This window comes from Oratosquilla oratoria, chromosome 30 (assembly GCF_046742065.1).
Source record: "Oratosquilla oratoria isolate Oo_2021 chromosome 30, ASM4674206v1, whole genome shotgun sequence".
Lineage (NCBI taxonomy): Eukaryota > Metazoa > Arthropoda > Malacostraca > Stomatopoda > Squillidae > Oratosquilla > Oratosquilla oratoria.
The window spans coordinates 13,681,269-13,698,768 of record NC_134806.1 but is presented as its reverse complement, the minus strand read 5'-3'; the positions used below and the strand labels follow the sequence as shown (position 1 = coordinate 13,698,768).

The window sequence follows — 17,500 nt, the reverse complement described above, 5'->3', positions numbered from 1 at the left end:
AATTCTATATAAAAAATCATCTCTAGTCAAGGTCGACTGCATGTAATACTGTTCCTTCCCGAACCCAACCCCCTTTGTTTTATTTTATTTATTTTTTTGTTTGTTAAGCGAGCTTGGACACACTGTATCACTAGAGCGACTGGGTGAACTAGCATTAGCTGGATACCATATTGGTGCTCTACGAATAAACGAAGCCAGATGACAGGGCAGGATGAAGGCACGATTTCCAAATACAATATTTATTGTTCATTGTATTGCCTTGCAGGACCAGCGTATCAACAAATTTACTGCGTCACATTTCACCAAAAATACACTCTATTAACTAAGCGGCTGGGCCGTGCACGGCCATACTCCTACACTTGGCTCTCTTTCTCTCTTTTTTTATTCGCTCTCTCTGTCGTTTACGAGTAATCTTTGCCGCCCAATTTAACGCTCAGTTTCGCTCACTCACTCTCTCGCTCTCTCTGTCTCCCTCCCTCTGTTTTATATTCTTGATCTGTCTGCTGTCCATCTGTCTCTTTCTCATTCTCTCTCTCTCTCTCTCTCTCTCTCTCTTGCTATCTTTGTTTCTCTGACCGTCTATATAGTATTTGTCCCTCATTTCCCCTTCCATTCTCTTTATCTTTCTCTCTGTCTGATTGTGTTTGTTTATGCCTCTCTCTTTCTTTCTCTCCCTCTTTACTTCTCTCTCTCTCTCTCTCTCCCCAATCTCTCTCTCTCTCTCTCTCCCCAATCTCTCTCTCTCTCTCTCTCTCTCTCTCTCTCTCTCTCTCTCCCAATCTCTCTCTTTCTCTTTTTCTTTCTCTCTCTATAAATATGTGTGTGTAATTGCGTAGTGTATGTGTGTATGTGTAATTGTGTAGTGTGTGTATGAATGTGTGTGTGTGTGTGTGTGTGTGTGTGTGTGTGTGTGTATGAGCATGTGTGTGTGTGAGCATGTGTGTGTGTGTGTGCGCGCGTTGGTGTATGCGTGTTTGTGTATGTATGTGTGTGTGTGTGTGTAATTGTGTAATGTGTATGTGGTTACCTAACCCTATTTACATAATTGTAATATACTGCACAGGATCTACACTCTGTGTCTCCAATTACCAAACTTTGCGTTAGATTAATTTATGATGTCTGCCTGGGCTGCTTCTTCTAATCTATTCCCCCCAAGTTAATGCATTTCTCTCACTTCCTCCATTTTACCCCTCACTCTTTCTCTTTTTACACTGTATGTGTGTATGTGTGGTTGTGTGTGTGTGTTTATGAGTGTGTGTGTATATGTACTCGTATGTGTATGAATGTGTGTGTGTGTGTGTGCGTGTGTGTGCGTATGAGTGTGTGTGTGATTCACCATGGTCTTTGGATCACGCGTTGGATTCGTGATCGACAGCTATTTCCCTCCCGCGCGTGTGTGTATGAGTGTGTGTGTATGTGTATGTGTATATGTGTGTGTGTGTGTGTATGTGTGTGTGTGTGTGTGTGTGTGTGTGTGTGTGTGTGTGTGTCACTCTCCCTTCTTTTAGTAAACACACACACACACACACACACACACACACACACACACACACACACACACACACACACACACACACATACACACATTTATCTGTGTTTGCCAATACTGTAACGAGAAAAAGAGGCTTAAACGGTGTTAATATCACACAATCTGGTATTTAGGTTAGAACTACGATGTTGGCGATGACAGAAAGGTTACATGGGAATTTTAGACTTTCCAGGAAAATTCCCTTAACTGCTATAAGAAGATTTTATTTTTTCATCTCCACGTTGTTGTTTTACTTAGAATTTGTGACTTTAATTCCTTACGTACAGAGTAGTACTTTGCTAAGCATAGGCTGATGCACTAATGAGTGTCGAGGATCGATAGAGCTGGACATTGCTCTTTATGTGTAATGTAACCATCGAAAGCCCTCAGTGGGGATTAGGGCGCCTGCCTCCATGACCACGCCAAGAAGACATCACGGTCCTTAGAGTACATACATATACCAAAGGCTTTTTCCTCCTACACGGGGGGTAGCCAAAAAGAAAAAGGCACAGAAACCACTCCCACCCACTCCACCCCCTATACATTCCACTCCCCTCCACCCTCCTCCCTCCCTCCCATCTTGGCACCTCCTTATAGTACAAATGCATAATAAATATTGTACATCGAACTCTGATGAGCTCCATGAATCCTCCTGATACGTAGTTTAACAGAGATGCCGAAGACGTTGGCTGCTTGAATGCTTAACTTATGTATAAAAAGCTGTAGTGAGCATGTTAGGTCTTCCCCCACCTATTCCTTTGCCTAAGTATCCTGTCACTTCCTTGTCAAAGGTAACCGATCCTCGGTACTATCACCCTAAGACCCTCATGACATAAGGCCCATTTTCACGGGTCATTACCCTTTGCGTCATTATCTCTACGACACGCACGGCAGCGGCGCCAGATTGTCCATAAGGATAGAAGCGCTGGTAAACCGTAATATATATACAGTATATATATATATATATATATATATATATATATATATATATATATATATATATATATACAGTATATATATATATGTATATATATATATATATATACAGTGTATATATATATATATATATATATATAGTGTATATATATATATATATATATATTATATATATATATATATATATTATATATATATTATTATATATTATATATGCATATATATATATATATATATATATATATATCTATATAGATATATATATATATATATATATATATATATATATATATATATATATATATATATATATATATATACAGTATACATTTGGGGATATAACTAAGGAGGATTTATTCATGAGAACGTTCAGTGACTTCTCTCCTCAAAACCAATGTAAAAATAAAAAATAAAGAGGGGGAAAGAGGGAAATAGGGAAATAGGTTCTGACCACCTGGAAAACTGACGCTCATCACATGAAACTGGAAATGTCACAGAGAGCGTATGAGAGAGGCCTTCCAGTATTGACTGAAGACAAACGGAGAACCGATTTCTTCTCTTATTCTTGAAGGAATTATTATATCGGGTAAGTGAGAAGGTATGTTAACGTAAGAGGGTATGTTAATATGTTTAACACGGTGATGTGCGGTATAGATTTTATTTCATTTTATTTTGTCAAGTCCAAGGCTCGTCTGAATGAAAGTATCCATAACCATGGTATTGAAGGGGTTTAGGGTGATTACCACAAAGAGATATTAAACCCTGTTCACACTAGCGGTTTGAACCGCGGCGGTTCAATTACAATGTAAGTCACTGGAACCGTTCACACACAACCGCGCATTTTTTCCTAGAGTATGCGGTAGCGCCGTTGTTTTCGCACGGTTCAAACCAATAGTGTGAATAAGGTAAGTGTGTTTGAATACGAATACACTCGCAGACACCAAAGAGAATTATTAATCAGAGTAAAATTTGTCAGGTGTGCCATATCGGAAAGTAGAACATCTGTATAAATAAAAGTGTGTGGCCTAAAGGAACACGTACAGGCTTTTTGACGTGAAGACTGGACAAATACAAAGCACAGCACATCACAGCAGAACACGGCAGAGCACAGTTCATTGTTCAAAAGGCAAATATTTCTCAGTGCCAACCCTGCCATTGTAACCTCAATTACATTTAGAATTGAATTAATGAATTGATAAATAAATAAAAAAATGAATAATTGAATAATATGAATAGCTGAATAAATTAATAGAGGCATGAAAGGCTAAATGAATAACCAAATGATGAATAACGAAGGAAAAAAATCAGATGATAATTTCCCGTAAGGAAATCTTATTTTGGATTTTCAAGATCTTTCAAATTTTATCTTGAGTATCACGATCTTGGACCTTTGCCGGACTCACAGTTACTCTCAGTTACTCAAAATTACTCACAGTACTCACAGTTTGTAGATTGAACATTCATTTGAACAGATGTCTATTGAACACTTGATCAACTTTCACTTCATGAACAAAAATAATTGTCCACTTATCTGCACCTATATCGTTGTCCATTGTACAATCATAATATGCACAATCATGCAAATATGTGCATAGTCCTCGCCTTGGGTCGCCAATTGAGGCAAACTCTTTGCTAAGAATTCTCTACAATGCTCTCACGTCGGAGATCTCACAATGGAGCGTTTTCATCCTCTTTTACCACTCAAGTTTCACTTGTGTAGTATCATATACATCACTAATTTCACCTTCAGGTTTCAGGAATATTTCCCACAATTTCGAAATCGGTCGAAAGCACGAAAGAAACAATTTACAAAAAAAAAAAAAAAAAAAAAAAAAACACACGAAAAGGACACGCGTTCTCTGTCCTTCGCAAACACTTCGTTCCTGTGAGGTGGCTTCTCCTCCTCCTCCTCCTCCTCTTCCACCTCCATACGCACCTGTCGCGCCACTGGAGCCGAGAACACCACCTTGGCAAGCTGAGCGCGCGCCACCCGTACAGTCCGCGGTTAGTTGACGGACTGGCGCGGCCAAGCTACTGTGCATCCACCGCGGGCCACTGCCGCCTCAGCTGCCCGTGAACACAGCCAACCCGGCACGAAACAGTTCTTCGAAGTTCCTTGGGAGAAGAAGAGCCTCGACAACTCGTCCTCGGCCTTCGAGTCCTCGAGCACGACTCCCCTCCCCTCCTTCCCCCACCTCGTCCTTTGGTCAAGTGTGAGGACGAAGGGAGGAGTCAGCCAAGGGGGAAGTGGAGTACGAGGACAACGCCAAGGAGGAGGAGGGGGAAGAGGAGGAGGAGGAGGAGGAGGAGGAGGAGGAGGAGGAGGTTGTAGAGAAGGATATGGAGGCAGAGGTGGTCAAAGAAGGGAGGGAGGGGATAAATATGGAGTGTGGGAGGGCGAAAGGCAGAGGGAAGGTGTGGGAATAGAAAGAGGAAGAGGGGGAGAATACAAAGGGATGGGAAAGTTGAATGAGAGAGGGCGGAGAAAAGCAGGAGAAGAGGAGGAGGAGGAGAAAGGAGAGGAGAGGAGAAGAGAAGGGAGGTAGATAGAGACAGGCAAGCAGGTAGACAGACATGCAGACAGACAAACAGACAGACAGATAGACTGACAAAGATTGACAGATAGGCAGGCAAAATGATAAATAATGACAGACAAACAGATAGAGATAGGTAAGCACAGACAGAGAGGCAAGCAAAACGATACAGGCAGATTAAACAGACAGACAGAGGGAGGAGCGAGCGAGAGAGAGAGAGAGAGAGAGAGAGAGAGAGAGAGAGAGAGAGAGAGAGAGAGAGAGAGAGAGAGAGAGAGAGAGAGAGAGAGAGAGAGAGAGAGAGAGAGAAGGAAATAGAGGGGGCAACGCAAGCGAAGGCAAAAATGGGGAACAAAGGAGATGAAAACAAATGTAAACAAATGTGAAGGGGGAAATTAGAAAACAAATGAGTCGGAAAGGGGCAAGAAAGTAGGAAAGGGAGACGAGGAGGAGGAGGAAGAAGGAAAGGAGGTAGAGGAGGAGGAAGAAGAGTAGGAGGAGGAGTAGTACAGTGGTAGGATGAAAAGTAGAAGAAGAATGAGAATGAGTCGAGGGAGTAGGGGGAAGAAGAGGAGGAGGTACTGGAGAAGGAGGAGGAGGTACTGGAGGAGAAGGAGGAGGAGGAGGAGGAGGAGGAGGAGGAAAGGGAGTAGGAGAAGAATAAGAATGAGTCGAGGGAGTAGGGGGAGGAGGAGAAGGGGGAGGAAGTAGATGAGGGAGTGAGGGAAGTCAAGGAAGAAGAAGACTATGGAGAGAAGTAGGAAGAGGGAAAGGAAGAGAAGGAAGGGGAGAAGGAAGAGAAGTAAGAAAAAAGGACGAGGAAAAGGAGGAGTAAGAATCAGAGGGAGAATAAAAGCAGAAGGAAAAAAAAGAGGAAGAAACAAGAGGAAGAGAAAGAGGAGGAAGGAAGAGGAAGAGAAAGAAGGACAAGAAGGAGAAAGAGGAATAAGAAGAAGTATTGATAAAGATAGACGTGAAAGAGGAAAAAAGAGAATTTCAAGTGAATATGAAAGTGGAAGACGATGAAGAGTAAAAACAGACAAAAGGTAAGTTTAAAAAAGAAGACAATAGGAAGAAGAGGAAAAGAAAGAGGTGAGGAAGACAGAAATCCTTGGAAGTCAAAGGAAAAATAGATACTCAACAGTGAAGAAGACAAAAGAAGAAAAAGAAGAAGCGGAGGAGGGGGAGGAGGGGGAGGAGGAGGAGGAGGGGAGAAGAAGGAGGGGGAGGAGGAGGAGGAGGAGGAGGAGGAAAAAAGAAGATATATGATCAGGGAGGTTGGGGGGTGGGGAGGATGGGTTGGCACAGCCCCAGTGGGCAGTGGGTACTAACGGGAGAGATAGGGAGTAGAGATCGAAAGGAAATAAGGAAAGTATGAAAGGGTTGGACTGGGTGGGAGGAAGAAGAGATAGAAGAGAGGAGGAGGAGGAGGAGGTGGAAGAGAGGAGGAGGAGGAGGAGGAAGAGGGGGGTGGTGAGGAAGAGGAGGGGCACACACAACGCGTGCAGTGCCAATGATAGCGTAGGTAGTGGCACTCACTCACGCAGTCACACACGAAGGTTGTCGAGCACCAGACGTACCTCTCGGGAGATGGTGCCGCGCTATACTGAGAGCTCGGCTCAGCTCGGGATAGTGAGAGGTGGGGGGAGTGGGAGGTCTTCTCCTCCTCTTCCTCCTCCTACTCTTCCTCCTCCTTCGCGAAGCTACCTGCCCGTCGCGGCTGGCTACCTGTGACTTCTCGACCGGTGACAGGAGGGAGGGAGGGAGATGGAGGGGGAAAGGATGGGAGAAGTGAAAGAGGGAGATGGAGGGGGAAAGGGTGGGATAAACGAAACGGGGTGAGGGAGGGGGAAAGGGAGGGGAGGAGAAATGAGGGGAGGAGGGAAGGGGAAAGGGGGGAGGAGAGACAAGGGGGGCGGAGGGGGGCAGAGATTGAGTGTGGAAGAGAGGGAGGGAAGGAAGTGTATGGGAGAGGGAGGTCGGAGGAACAAGGGAGTAAAAGAAAAAAAAAAAAAGGGGGGGGGAGATGAACCTCTTCTGCAGAAGGGGGTCTCGGTTGGTCCCGACTCTACAATTTTTCTTATTTTATTCTGGCTGTCGCCAGGCGATTTTATTCATCCACAGTGAAGACATTGATAGCGATTAGGGGGTCCCAGTCCATATATTCATATTGGGTTACACGTTAGGAGTGTTAATGGACTTAATCAAACTCCAATGTACAATACTTTGTACTATTGTACATTTGTACAGTACTTTGTACTACTGTACATTTGTATTACAAAGACCGTGAGATTTTCTTGGTGTGACAGACGATGCACAAATTTCAATCCTCACAGAAGGGTCTTGATGGTTACATTACACATAGATATCATCGCCCAACTCTATCGATCCTCGACACTCAGTATTGCATCAGCCTATGCTTAGCAAAGCAATTGGTCAGGTGATGCTTAGGCAGCGAGGGCTCTTTCGACATTGGAATGTCCTGTCTGAGTTTGAGAACACTATTATAAGTCTAATGACATGAATGAATTATAAAATATAAGGATAAGTTCATACCAATTAAGTATTTAAAAACCGGAGAAGGAAGGCCGTAAGAAATAAGGAGATAATGGAGAGGAGGGGAGGAAAATTAAAGTAAATAAGAAAATTAAAAAGAGAAAGGAAAAAACGTAAGAAATATCAGTTAAAACGAGAAATAGAGAGGGGGAGGTAAGTGACGAGAAGTGAACGACAAAGGACGGGGAGAGGGAAAGAACGAGAGGAGGAAAGATCATAACGGGGAACAGGCAAGAGTATGGAGTACTGTGCGCAAAGATTTGGCAGATGTGAAAAGCGGAAGATTCTCCATAACAAGGGCGTAAGGAATGTCAGTGAGAGAGAGAGAGAGAGAGAGAGAGAGAGAGAGAGCATACACAAGTACGAGTGCGTGTGCATTATTTCTTTGTGAATATGCATGTACGAGTAAGTGCATGTATTTACCAAACATTAATTACTTCTTTGCAATACAAAGAATAAGAGCTATGCTCGTGGCGTTCCGTTTTTTTGTGTGCCTCCATTGTTAAATTCAACTTTGAATCCACATGTTGTTTGACTTTTTCTCTTCCATATTGTTTTACAAATGAGTGCATCTGTATGCAAAATTTCATTTCTTAATATCCTTTTTATTTTTTATTCCACTTCCTCTGGTGTTTCTTTCATCCATTAATAATAGGTTGGCGAACGAGCGCAGTACCACTACACCACCAAGCCGTGTGTGTGTGTGTGTGTGTGTGTGTGTGTGTGTGTGTGTGTGTGTGTGTGTGTGTGTGTGTGTGTGTGTGTGTGCGTGTATCTACATAATTTTCCTAACTGTAGTATATAAGAAATCTCGTTGGATCCTGTTTCCTACTCTCCAATTTATCATGCCTAGCTTCAAGTGTGTGTGTGTGTGTGTGTGTGTGTGTGTGTGTGTGTGTGTGTGTGTGTGTGTGTGTGTTTGTGTGTGTGTGTGTGTGTGTGTGTGTGTGTACATGTATGTTCTACATCCTTGATCTCCATGCCCTCTTCCTGCCTCTTCTGTCTCCAGCTTTTGTTTGCCTCTTCGTCTCTTGGTCCCTCTCCTCCCCCGAAGAACCTCGAACCTCGTACAGACCAGAAATCGAAAAAAAAAAAATCTCCTTTATTGTTTCAATAACTTTTCTTTTCCTCATTCTCATATTCCTACCTTCCCTCCTTTGCCGAGACACTACAATTTAAATATGAAAAGATGATTTGATATTTTTCATCTTGTGTTCCAACAAGAGATTCATTGAATGCACACAGACATGCACAAAGTAAACGAACAGCGTATCGATGAAGCACCTTTTTCCGGAAATCGTGGTCTGGCATGTTTGAGTTTTTAGCTCATTTTCATATATTAATGCTCATTTTCATATATTAAAGTATAGTATGCCTTTCGTGCGGATAGGAATGTGCAGACGCAGCAATAGGTATGGATTCGAACGATTGTGAAAATCAAACTTATTTTTTATAATTGATGTAAACTGTTGAGGTCCTTTTTGGAAATACTTAATCTAACTTGGAGAGAGAGAGAGAGAGAGAGAGAGAGAGAGAGAGAGAGAGAGAGAGAGAGAGAGAGAGAGAGAGAGAGAGAGAGAGAGAGAGAGAGAGAAACGTTGATGAGAATTCTTCTGGAAAAGAACTGGAGACTTATCGGTCGTGATAGACGGAAAGAGTGGGAAGTTTTAGTGAGAAATAGAAATGATACGAGAAGGTACGTGAGAGTCACCACATCGTCCGGGTAAGAACTACAGGGTGTCTCAGAAGTCTAGACACATAGGTGTCCCATCAAGTGTCTCTCTTTTTTCTTTTTTCTTCTTCTTCTTCTTCTTTTTCTTCTTCTTCTTCTTCTTCTTCTCTTTCTTCTTCTTCTTCTTCTTCTCTTTCTTCTTCTTCTTCTTCTTCTCTTTCTTCTTCTTCTTCTTCTTCTTCTCTTTCTTCTTCTTCTTCTTCTTCTCTTTCTTCTTCTTCTTCTTCTTCTTCTTCTTCTTCTTCTTCTTCTTCTTCTTCTTCTTCTCTTTCTTCTTCCTCTTCTTCTTCTTCTTCTCTTTCTTCTTCTTCTTCTTCTTCTCCTTCTTCTTCTTCTTCTTCTTCTCTTCTTCTTCTTCTCTTTCTTCTTCTCTTTCTTCTTCTTCTTCTTTTTCTTCTTCTTCTTTGAGTACACCTTCTCCTTCCGCATGCCCCAGAAAAAGAAGCCAATGGGGGTAAGGTCTAGTGAATGAGGATGCCACCCAACATCACGACCAATTTAATTATAAATGGTGATGTTTCTTATGTGTCCAAACTTTAGGAACACCCTGTACTTCTTGTTCCGCTCCAGTAGACGATAAATCCCGGGTAAGGTTCGAAACAAATGCTTTGCCACCACAGATTCCGTTGTTTTGAATTCTTATCAAATCATACATAGTTCCTCGTATTAAATCAAGCGTGGTTCCTGGATTCCAGATTTTTTGCGAGACATAATAGGATATAAAGCGAGTGCATAAAGAAGGAAAAAACCCGCGACTTAACGTCAGGATGAAGCAATTTCCTTCTTTCACACTCTCACCCTCTCTCTCCTTCTGTTTCTCCCTCTCTCTTTCTTTTCTCTCTCTCATATTCCCTCTCTTTCTTCTCCCTCCCTCTCTCTTTTTTCCATCTCTCTCTTTCTCCCTGTCTCTCTCTCTCTCTCTCTTTCTCTCTCTCTCTTTCTCCCCATCCCTCTCTCTCTTTCTCCCCCTCCCCCTCTCTCTCTTTCTTCCATAGGATCAATTCACACGAAGTTCTTTCTAGCAAGGAGAGAGAAACGCTGGCCGGGAAACAATTAAGTAAAACCGTACGACAGTTATTGGTGGTATTGGGTTTAGCTGGTGAAGACTTACAGACTGGACGTCGTGCTGGGAACGGATGGAGGAAGAGGAGGGAGAGGAGGAGGAGGAGGAAGAGGAGGGGGAGGAGGAGGAGGAAAAGGAGGAAGAGGAGGAGGAGGAGGAGGAAGGGAAGGAGGAGGAGGAAGAGGAGGAGAAGGAGGAAGAGGAGGAGGAAAAGGAGGAGGAGGAAGAGGAGGAGGAGGAGGAGAAGGAGAAAGAGGAGGAGGAAAAGGAGGAGGAGGAGCAGGTGACTGTCTTATAAAGGGGAAAGGGGTCGACATTTCTGCAGGAAACTTGTACTTGTATAGTTGGGGGGCGGACTGGGGGAAGGTGGAGAGTGGGGAGAGAGGAAAGGAGGGATGGAGAGAGAGAGAGAGAGAGAGAGAGAGAGAGAGAGAGAGAGAGAGGGAGGGAGAGTATACAGACAGATAGACCGATTGACAGACAGACAAATAGACAGACAGACAGACAGACAGATCAGTAGATAAACAGATAGATAAGCAGATAGGCAGATAGATGCTAGAGACAGAGGGAGAGAGAAAATGGTGCGCCCTAAGCCTCTTTCGGATTTGATCATCAATCATCAATAGTCGTCGTCGTCGTCGTCGTCGCCGTCGTCGTCATTTGTGGCGCCGTCGGACCGGAATCAATAGAGCTCTACCAAGAGCGTAGGCCTAAATGTCTTGCCATGCCTAGTCACACTGTCTAACAATGTCGTGTAACATCGTTTAACTATATCACGTGTATGTCACCCACTCATGTCTTATGGCGAGTTTAGTGTATACTTGTATTATTTTCTCCTGTCGCTGTTCTTAGGGTAGGGATAGAGTCCTTATATGCCTAAGTGCCGCCCCCGGGCAAAATGCCACCACCCAGGGGCAAAGTGACCTCCACCTCCCCTCCGGGGCAAAGTTCTTAGTGACGCTAACCCCCCCACCCCCCACCCCCATCACCACTTCCCATTTCCACTTCCATCCCTTACAGCCTGTTTTAGGTACTGGCTTGCGAAATGATTAAACGAATTTTAAAAAATTGTATTTGATGTCCCTATTGCAGAAAGGATAAGAGAAAAAAGTATTTCTTATTCTGTTGAATCTGACGCAAAAATCGTATATTACGGTCAAATATTCATCGCTCCTTTGACCTTTTTACTATTATAATTATATTGTCAGCCTTCTGGACGGCATGTCCAGACAAGAATTGGCGCCCCGCCCCCTACATGTGCCGCCCCAGGGAATATGCACCCCTCTGCCCTCCCCCCCACCCCTGTGGGGGATCTGGGTAGGGAGTCCTATAACCTATGAAGTGGAGTCATAGAGAAGTTTAAAAGAGAGATTTAAGAAAATTAGAAGAACGAAGGGAGGGGTTATTGACGATAAAAGTGGGTCTGGTCCGTAGGGGTGTCCTGTACCTATGAAATGGAGTCACAGAGAAGTTTAAAAGAGAGATTTAAGAAAATTAGAAGAACGAAGGGAGGGGTTATTGACGATAAAAGTGGGTCTGGTCCGTAGGGGTGTCAATCATGTGTCTAAAGTGGTGGCTGCAGTCAGTCCCCAATACGGGGGTATTGTGTGGATATTGCGTCCACCGATTTTGGGTAGATATTGTCCACTTTTGGGGAGCATTCTTTGTTAGTCTGCACATGCATGTCATATAATACAAAACTTCTTCCTCTTCCTTTCCCTCCTCTTCCTCCTCCTCTTCTTTCTCTTTTCGTTCGGAATCCCTTTCCCCTCAGAGGCTGTCACATCACAAAATTCAGTCGTATCTAATTTGCTTTGAATCCTTAGTAAAGAGAGTAAGGCCAGAAATACCACCTCATGATATTGCAAATAGTATTTTCATTTCTCTAATAATGATGGTGATATGGTTTAACGTCACAAACTCCTCCCATCGGAAGGCTAGAACGGTACCCCTCACAGAGGACTTTGTCTCTTATAATAACCAAAATAATCCAAGCGGAAATGTGTTCAATATATGGGGCACGTACTCAGTACTCTGATCATTGTCATCACTGATGTTTAGCACCCACTTCCCTTCCCCTCTTCTTTGCTTCCCAAAAGTCCAAACTCGTGAGACGAAAGTTAGCTCCCCTCTATTAAAAAGAGCAGCCCCCACTCTTCCTCCCCCCTTTCCCCTCCCGCTGGGGATCTGGCTATGTTTTAGTTAGCTGTTGGGAGGATATGTGTAGGAAGAGGGAAGAGGTAAACTTGAGAAAAGTCCCATATGCAGTAACGTAGGGAAAAAAAGGGGGATAAAGGTTGACAGTAATGTGGACGGGGGTGACAGAAGAGAAATGGAGGGAGAGACGGGCTGGGAGGGAGGGGAGATGGGTGAAGGGGGGGAAAGGAGGGGAGAAAGATGGAATTAGGGAGGGAGGGATGGACGCGGAGATAAAACTAAGTGTTACCCGAATGGTTTACTGTAAAAAAGGGATTAGCGGTGAGGGGACGGGGGAGGGGGAGGGTAAGAGGGGAGAGACGGGAGTGCTGCCAGGAAGGGGAGAGGAGGGAGTCGTGGGGAGAGGGTGCGACCTTGTGAATAATGATGATGATGCTGCTGCTGCTGCTGATGATCATGATGATGGTGATGATGAAGAATGATGATGATGATGATTATGATGGTGGTGGTGATGGTGATGATGATGATGTTGATGATGATGATGATGATGATGATAGTGATGATAATGATGATGATGATGATTACGATGATGATGATGATGATGATGATGATGATGATGATGATGATGATGACGATGATGATGATGATGGTGGTGGTGATGATGATAATGATGATGGTGATGATGATGATGACGACGACGACGACGATGATGATTGTGGTGGTGATGATGATGATGACGATGATGACGATGATGATGACGACGACGACGACGACGATGATGATGATAACAATGATGACAACGACGACGACGATGATGATAATGATAACGATGACGATGATGATGATGATCATCATCATCATGACGACAACGCCTATTCAGCTTAACGTCACTCCCCTCTCCCTCCTTTCCCCCTCAGAGAGGGCTAGGTCGGGACACCCTAACGAGGGAGATAATGATGATAATTGATCATCGTTTATCTTCCTCACTCACTCTCGTCGTCGCCGTCGTCGTCGCATTCGTCGTTTTTCTTCAGGTTCCTCACGCGTCTACTCCCTCCCCCCACTCCCTCCCCCATCCCCACTCCCTCCCCCTCCCCCCACGACCTCCCCCCTCCCCCACTCCCTCCACGACCTCCCCCATCCCCCACGACCTCCCCCCATCCCCCACGACCTCCCCCTTCCCCACGACCTCCCCCACGTCCTCCCTCCTCCCCCACGACCTTCCCCCTCCCCCCACGACCTCCCCCACGTCCTCCCTCCTCCCCCACGAACTCACCCTTTCCCCACGACCTTCCCCCTCCCCCCACGACCTCCTCCTCCCCCACGACCTCCCCCTCCCCCACGAAATCTCCCTCCCCCCACGACCTCCCCCTCACCCAAGACCTCTTCCTCCCCCCTCCCCCACGGCCTCCCCCTCCCCCCTCATCCCCACGACCTCCTCCCTCCCCCCACGACCTCCCCCTGCCCCACGACCTCCCCCTGCCCCACGACCTCCCCCTCCCCCCACGACCTCCCCCTGCCCCACGACCTCCCCCTGCCCCCACGAACTCCAACTCCCCAAGACCTCCCCCTCCCCCACGTCCTCGCCCTCCCCCCACGACCCCCCCCTCCCCCACGACCTCCCCCTCCCCCCACGTCCTCTCCCTCCCCCCACGACCTCCCCCTCCCCACGACCTCCCCCCTCTGATATGCTGGAGGTAAATACTTTTTCTCCAGCATATCAAATGAGATTCTCTGTGTTTTTGTTGAGAAAACTAAATAGTTTGCCGCAGTGATTTTACGGCGGAAAGTTTCTGGACGTGGGCGGTACTGACGTATTAATCGGAAGTTGAAGGAAAAATAGCCCAGTGTGATAACCCCTTTAAGCCTCCTTTCAATTTACCGCCTCTTCGGTGTTTGTCCTTAAGGATGGAAGCGCCGGTTATCGGTGACGCGTCATCTTGCGACCAGAATCTCGTAACTGTAATTCTGTACCCATCATCCACTGTGTGTGTGTGTGTGTGTGTGTGTGTGTGTGTGTGTGTGTGTGTGTGTGTGTGTGTGTGTGTGTGTGTGTGTACTAGTGCGTCTTTCTACACATGTACGTATGTCTGCATCTGTCCACCTGTCAGCGCATCTGTCTGTGTCTATCTGCATTTGTCTGTCTTTGTCTTTCCCCCTCCCCTTTCCTCTCTCCCTCCCTTCCTCACTCCCTCCTTCCCTCCCTCCCTCAATCTTGGTGTAAGCAGTTCAATAATCTCCCTATCTACATCCCTCTCCCTATCAATGTTGCAACCACTTTCACTATAACTATTTCGAAGACTGAAGGAGGAATAGTAATAAAAATAGTTGTAGCCCTGATTCCCCAGAACCATAGTGGTTATATTAGCTGACACAGTATTGGCAAATATAAGGAGAGCCGGGAGAAGACACCATTGTTAACAAAATCAGAAAGAATACCTTAGTTGTAGTTGTAATTGTAGTCATGATCAGTAGACTACAATGTTATCCTCTCACGGTTCCACGAAAGGAGAGAGAGAGAGAGAGAGAGAGAGAGAGAGAGAGAGAGAGAGAGAGAGAGAGAGAGAGAGAGAGAGAGAGAGAGAGATGGAGAGAGATTTATTCCCTCTCCTTTAGCCTAGTCACCATGACCACAGCCTGGCCACTCCATTTTGCACCATAAATGGACGACGGCGCTGACCTTACGTAAGCTGTCTGCGAATGAGACATCGCCTTCCCCCCCTTCCCTCCCCACCTTCGCCCCCTTTATGTGACGGATCACCCCCATGTGTCAGTGTCAAGACTCTCCTTCCCGTCCTCGTCCTCGACCTTGCATTGCACCCAAGGATCTCCCTTTCCCCAGAGGCCTCCCGAGGGCACGGAGAGCTCCTGAGCTCCCCGCGTCTGGGGCTGCATTGTGTGTGTCACGTCCCGCCGGGCCTAGCCGCCGCCGCCCGTCGAGGTGTTTTATTATTAGGGATCACCTGACCAGAACTAGGAGAGGAGGGGGACGGGAGGAGACGGGAGAGGGGGAGAGGTGTTGGAGGGAGTGCACGGCTATGCCTACGTTGAAGTTCTGGTGATGAGCAGGTGGAGGAGGAAGAGGTGGAGAGCAGAGTAGGAGGTACTTGCCGCAGGGTTGTGACAGGGGAACTTCGCCCCAACCACCCTGCCACCGTTCTATATATATAAGCTTTACCTTTTCGTAACGCAAGGGGGTTTCCCTTCACTGAATAAAATCGCCCGGCGGCAGGGAGGTCAAATGGTACAATACGTCAATACGAGGGAAAGGAGCGAGGTCATCGAATTGTGGTCAGAGACTTTGTGATCAGTCGTTAGTTAGGTCAAAGTGATTTACGACATATTTTCCCGTCGTCGCCTCTTCTTTTTGTCCATTGGCTGCTTCATATTATGCACAGGGAGGAGGTGGAGGAGGAGGAGGAAGAGAGGAGTAAGATTATTTTTAAGAGGAGAAATAAGAAGAGGAGTCAGAGGAGGATTAAGGGGAGTAAAAGAAACAAGATGGGCAAGAAACAGTGGAGAAGGAAGAGAAGAAGAAGAAGAAGAAGAAGAAGAAGAAGGAGAAAGAGGAAGAAGAAGAAGAAGGAGAAAGAGGAAGAAGAAGAAGTAGGGGATTAAAAGGAGCATTAAGAGGAGTCAGATAAGCAAGATGGGTAAGAAACATTTTGAGAAGGAAGGGGAGAAGAGGAAGAAGAAGAAGAAGGAGGAGGAAGAAGAAGTAGGAGATTAAAAGGAGCATTAAGAGGAGTAAGATGAAGAGGATTAAGAGGAAATGGAAGATGAGGAAGACGAGGAGGAGCAGGAGTAAAAAGAAGAAGAGGAGAAGGAGGAGGAGAAGGAGGAGGAGGAGGAGGAGGAAGAAGAGGCCTGCATCATAGGGATGACCTTTTGAAGGTGAGCTGGGGGTGGGGTGGTTGAGACGCGCTCTGATTGGTCAAGTGGTTGAGCCTCACGCTTTGCTAGCCTATGCATGGGTCTTGACCCCTTCAGTGTAATGACGTCTCTCCTCCCTCCCCTCCCTTCCCCTCCTTTCACCTCCTCTTCCCTCTTCTTCCCCTCGCCTCCCCTCCCTCTCCTCCCTTTTCCTCCTTTCACCTCCTCTCCCCTCGCCTCTCCTCCCTTCCCCTCCTTTCACCTCCCCTTCCCTCTTCTTCCTCCCTCCCCCAGCCTCTCTCCCCTTCCTCCTCCTCTCCTCCTCACCCTCCTACTGTTATCTTTGTCGATTATGTACTATTACTTGGTGTTACCGAGCACATGGTATGTAGAGTAAGTTACCTAAGGAAAGGATGACAAACATGAGTTTAATAATACTTCGTCATCAATAATCAGCGATTCTATAGAGTTAGGAACATCTTAGAGGTGGAAAAAAAACTTCATTGCGTTTATATTAGTCCCGTAGCATAAAAGACTAATGCGTGCCTCTGGTCCGTAGGGATGTCACTCAAGTTCCCTAGAATACGGACTGTGCACAAGCTATGGAATTTGTGATAGACTTTCTTGATGTTCATATTCAGATTCCGTAACTATCGGACCAAACATTAAGAATTATATAGATTAGCACCTAAGCAAGATGCTGTAATGACTGACGTTTATTTTATATTATTCATTTATTTGTTTTATTATTGGCTGTTTGTTTATTATTATTTGCTTCGTTCTGATTTATTATTGGTTATATGTGAATTTATTATTATTTACTATTTACCTGTTTGTTTATTATTCAACTATACCTATGCATTAATTTTATTTATTATTATTTACTTTATCATAGTTTTTATTTATCCATTTGTTTATTTATCTATTTATCATCATTTTAATTTCTTTCGCATCCGACCTTGATATGGACCAAAAGGTTTCCTGTCGGCATGCTCCGCCTTTGTAATCCTTTGTAACAATCAATCAATCAATCACTTGGTTGATATCTCGTTCTGTTTGGGATTCTTCCAATTCAACCGAATAATAGAACTGGCTTTTGATTAAAAAAAAAAAAAAAAAAA

At 45.1% G+C, this 17,500-nt stretch overlaps 1 protein-coding gene across 7 annotated transcripts in view; it reads right to left on the bottom strand.

The window, feature by feature from the left end:
* LOC143041022 (octopamine receptor beta-2R-like) overlaps positions 1-17,500 on the bottom strand; it is a 277,536-nt gene that overhangs the window by 45,848 nt on the left and 214,188 nt on the right. For 2 of the 7 annotated variants that reach the window (XM_076212602.1, XM_076212598.1), the window contains exon 1: positions 4,401-5,581. The exons of 1 other annotated variant lie outside the window; for it this stretch is intronic. The gene's annotated coding sequence lies outside the window, so the exon portion shown is untranslated. Of the gene's footprint in view, positions 1-3,906; positions 4,150-4,400; positions 5,582-6,537; positions 6,600-17,500 lie in introns of those variants that run through there. 4 more of the 7 variants (XM_076212605.1, XM_076212600.1, XM_076212604.1 and 1 more) reach the window with 4 other exon arrangements.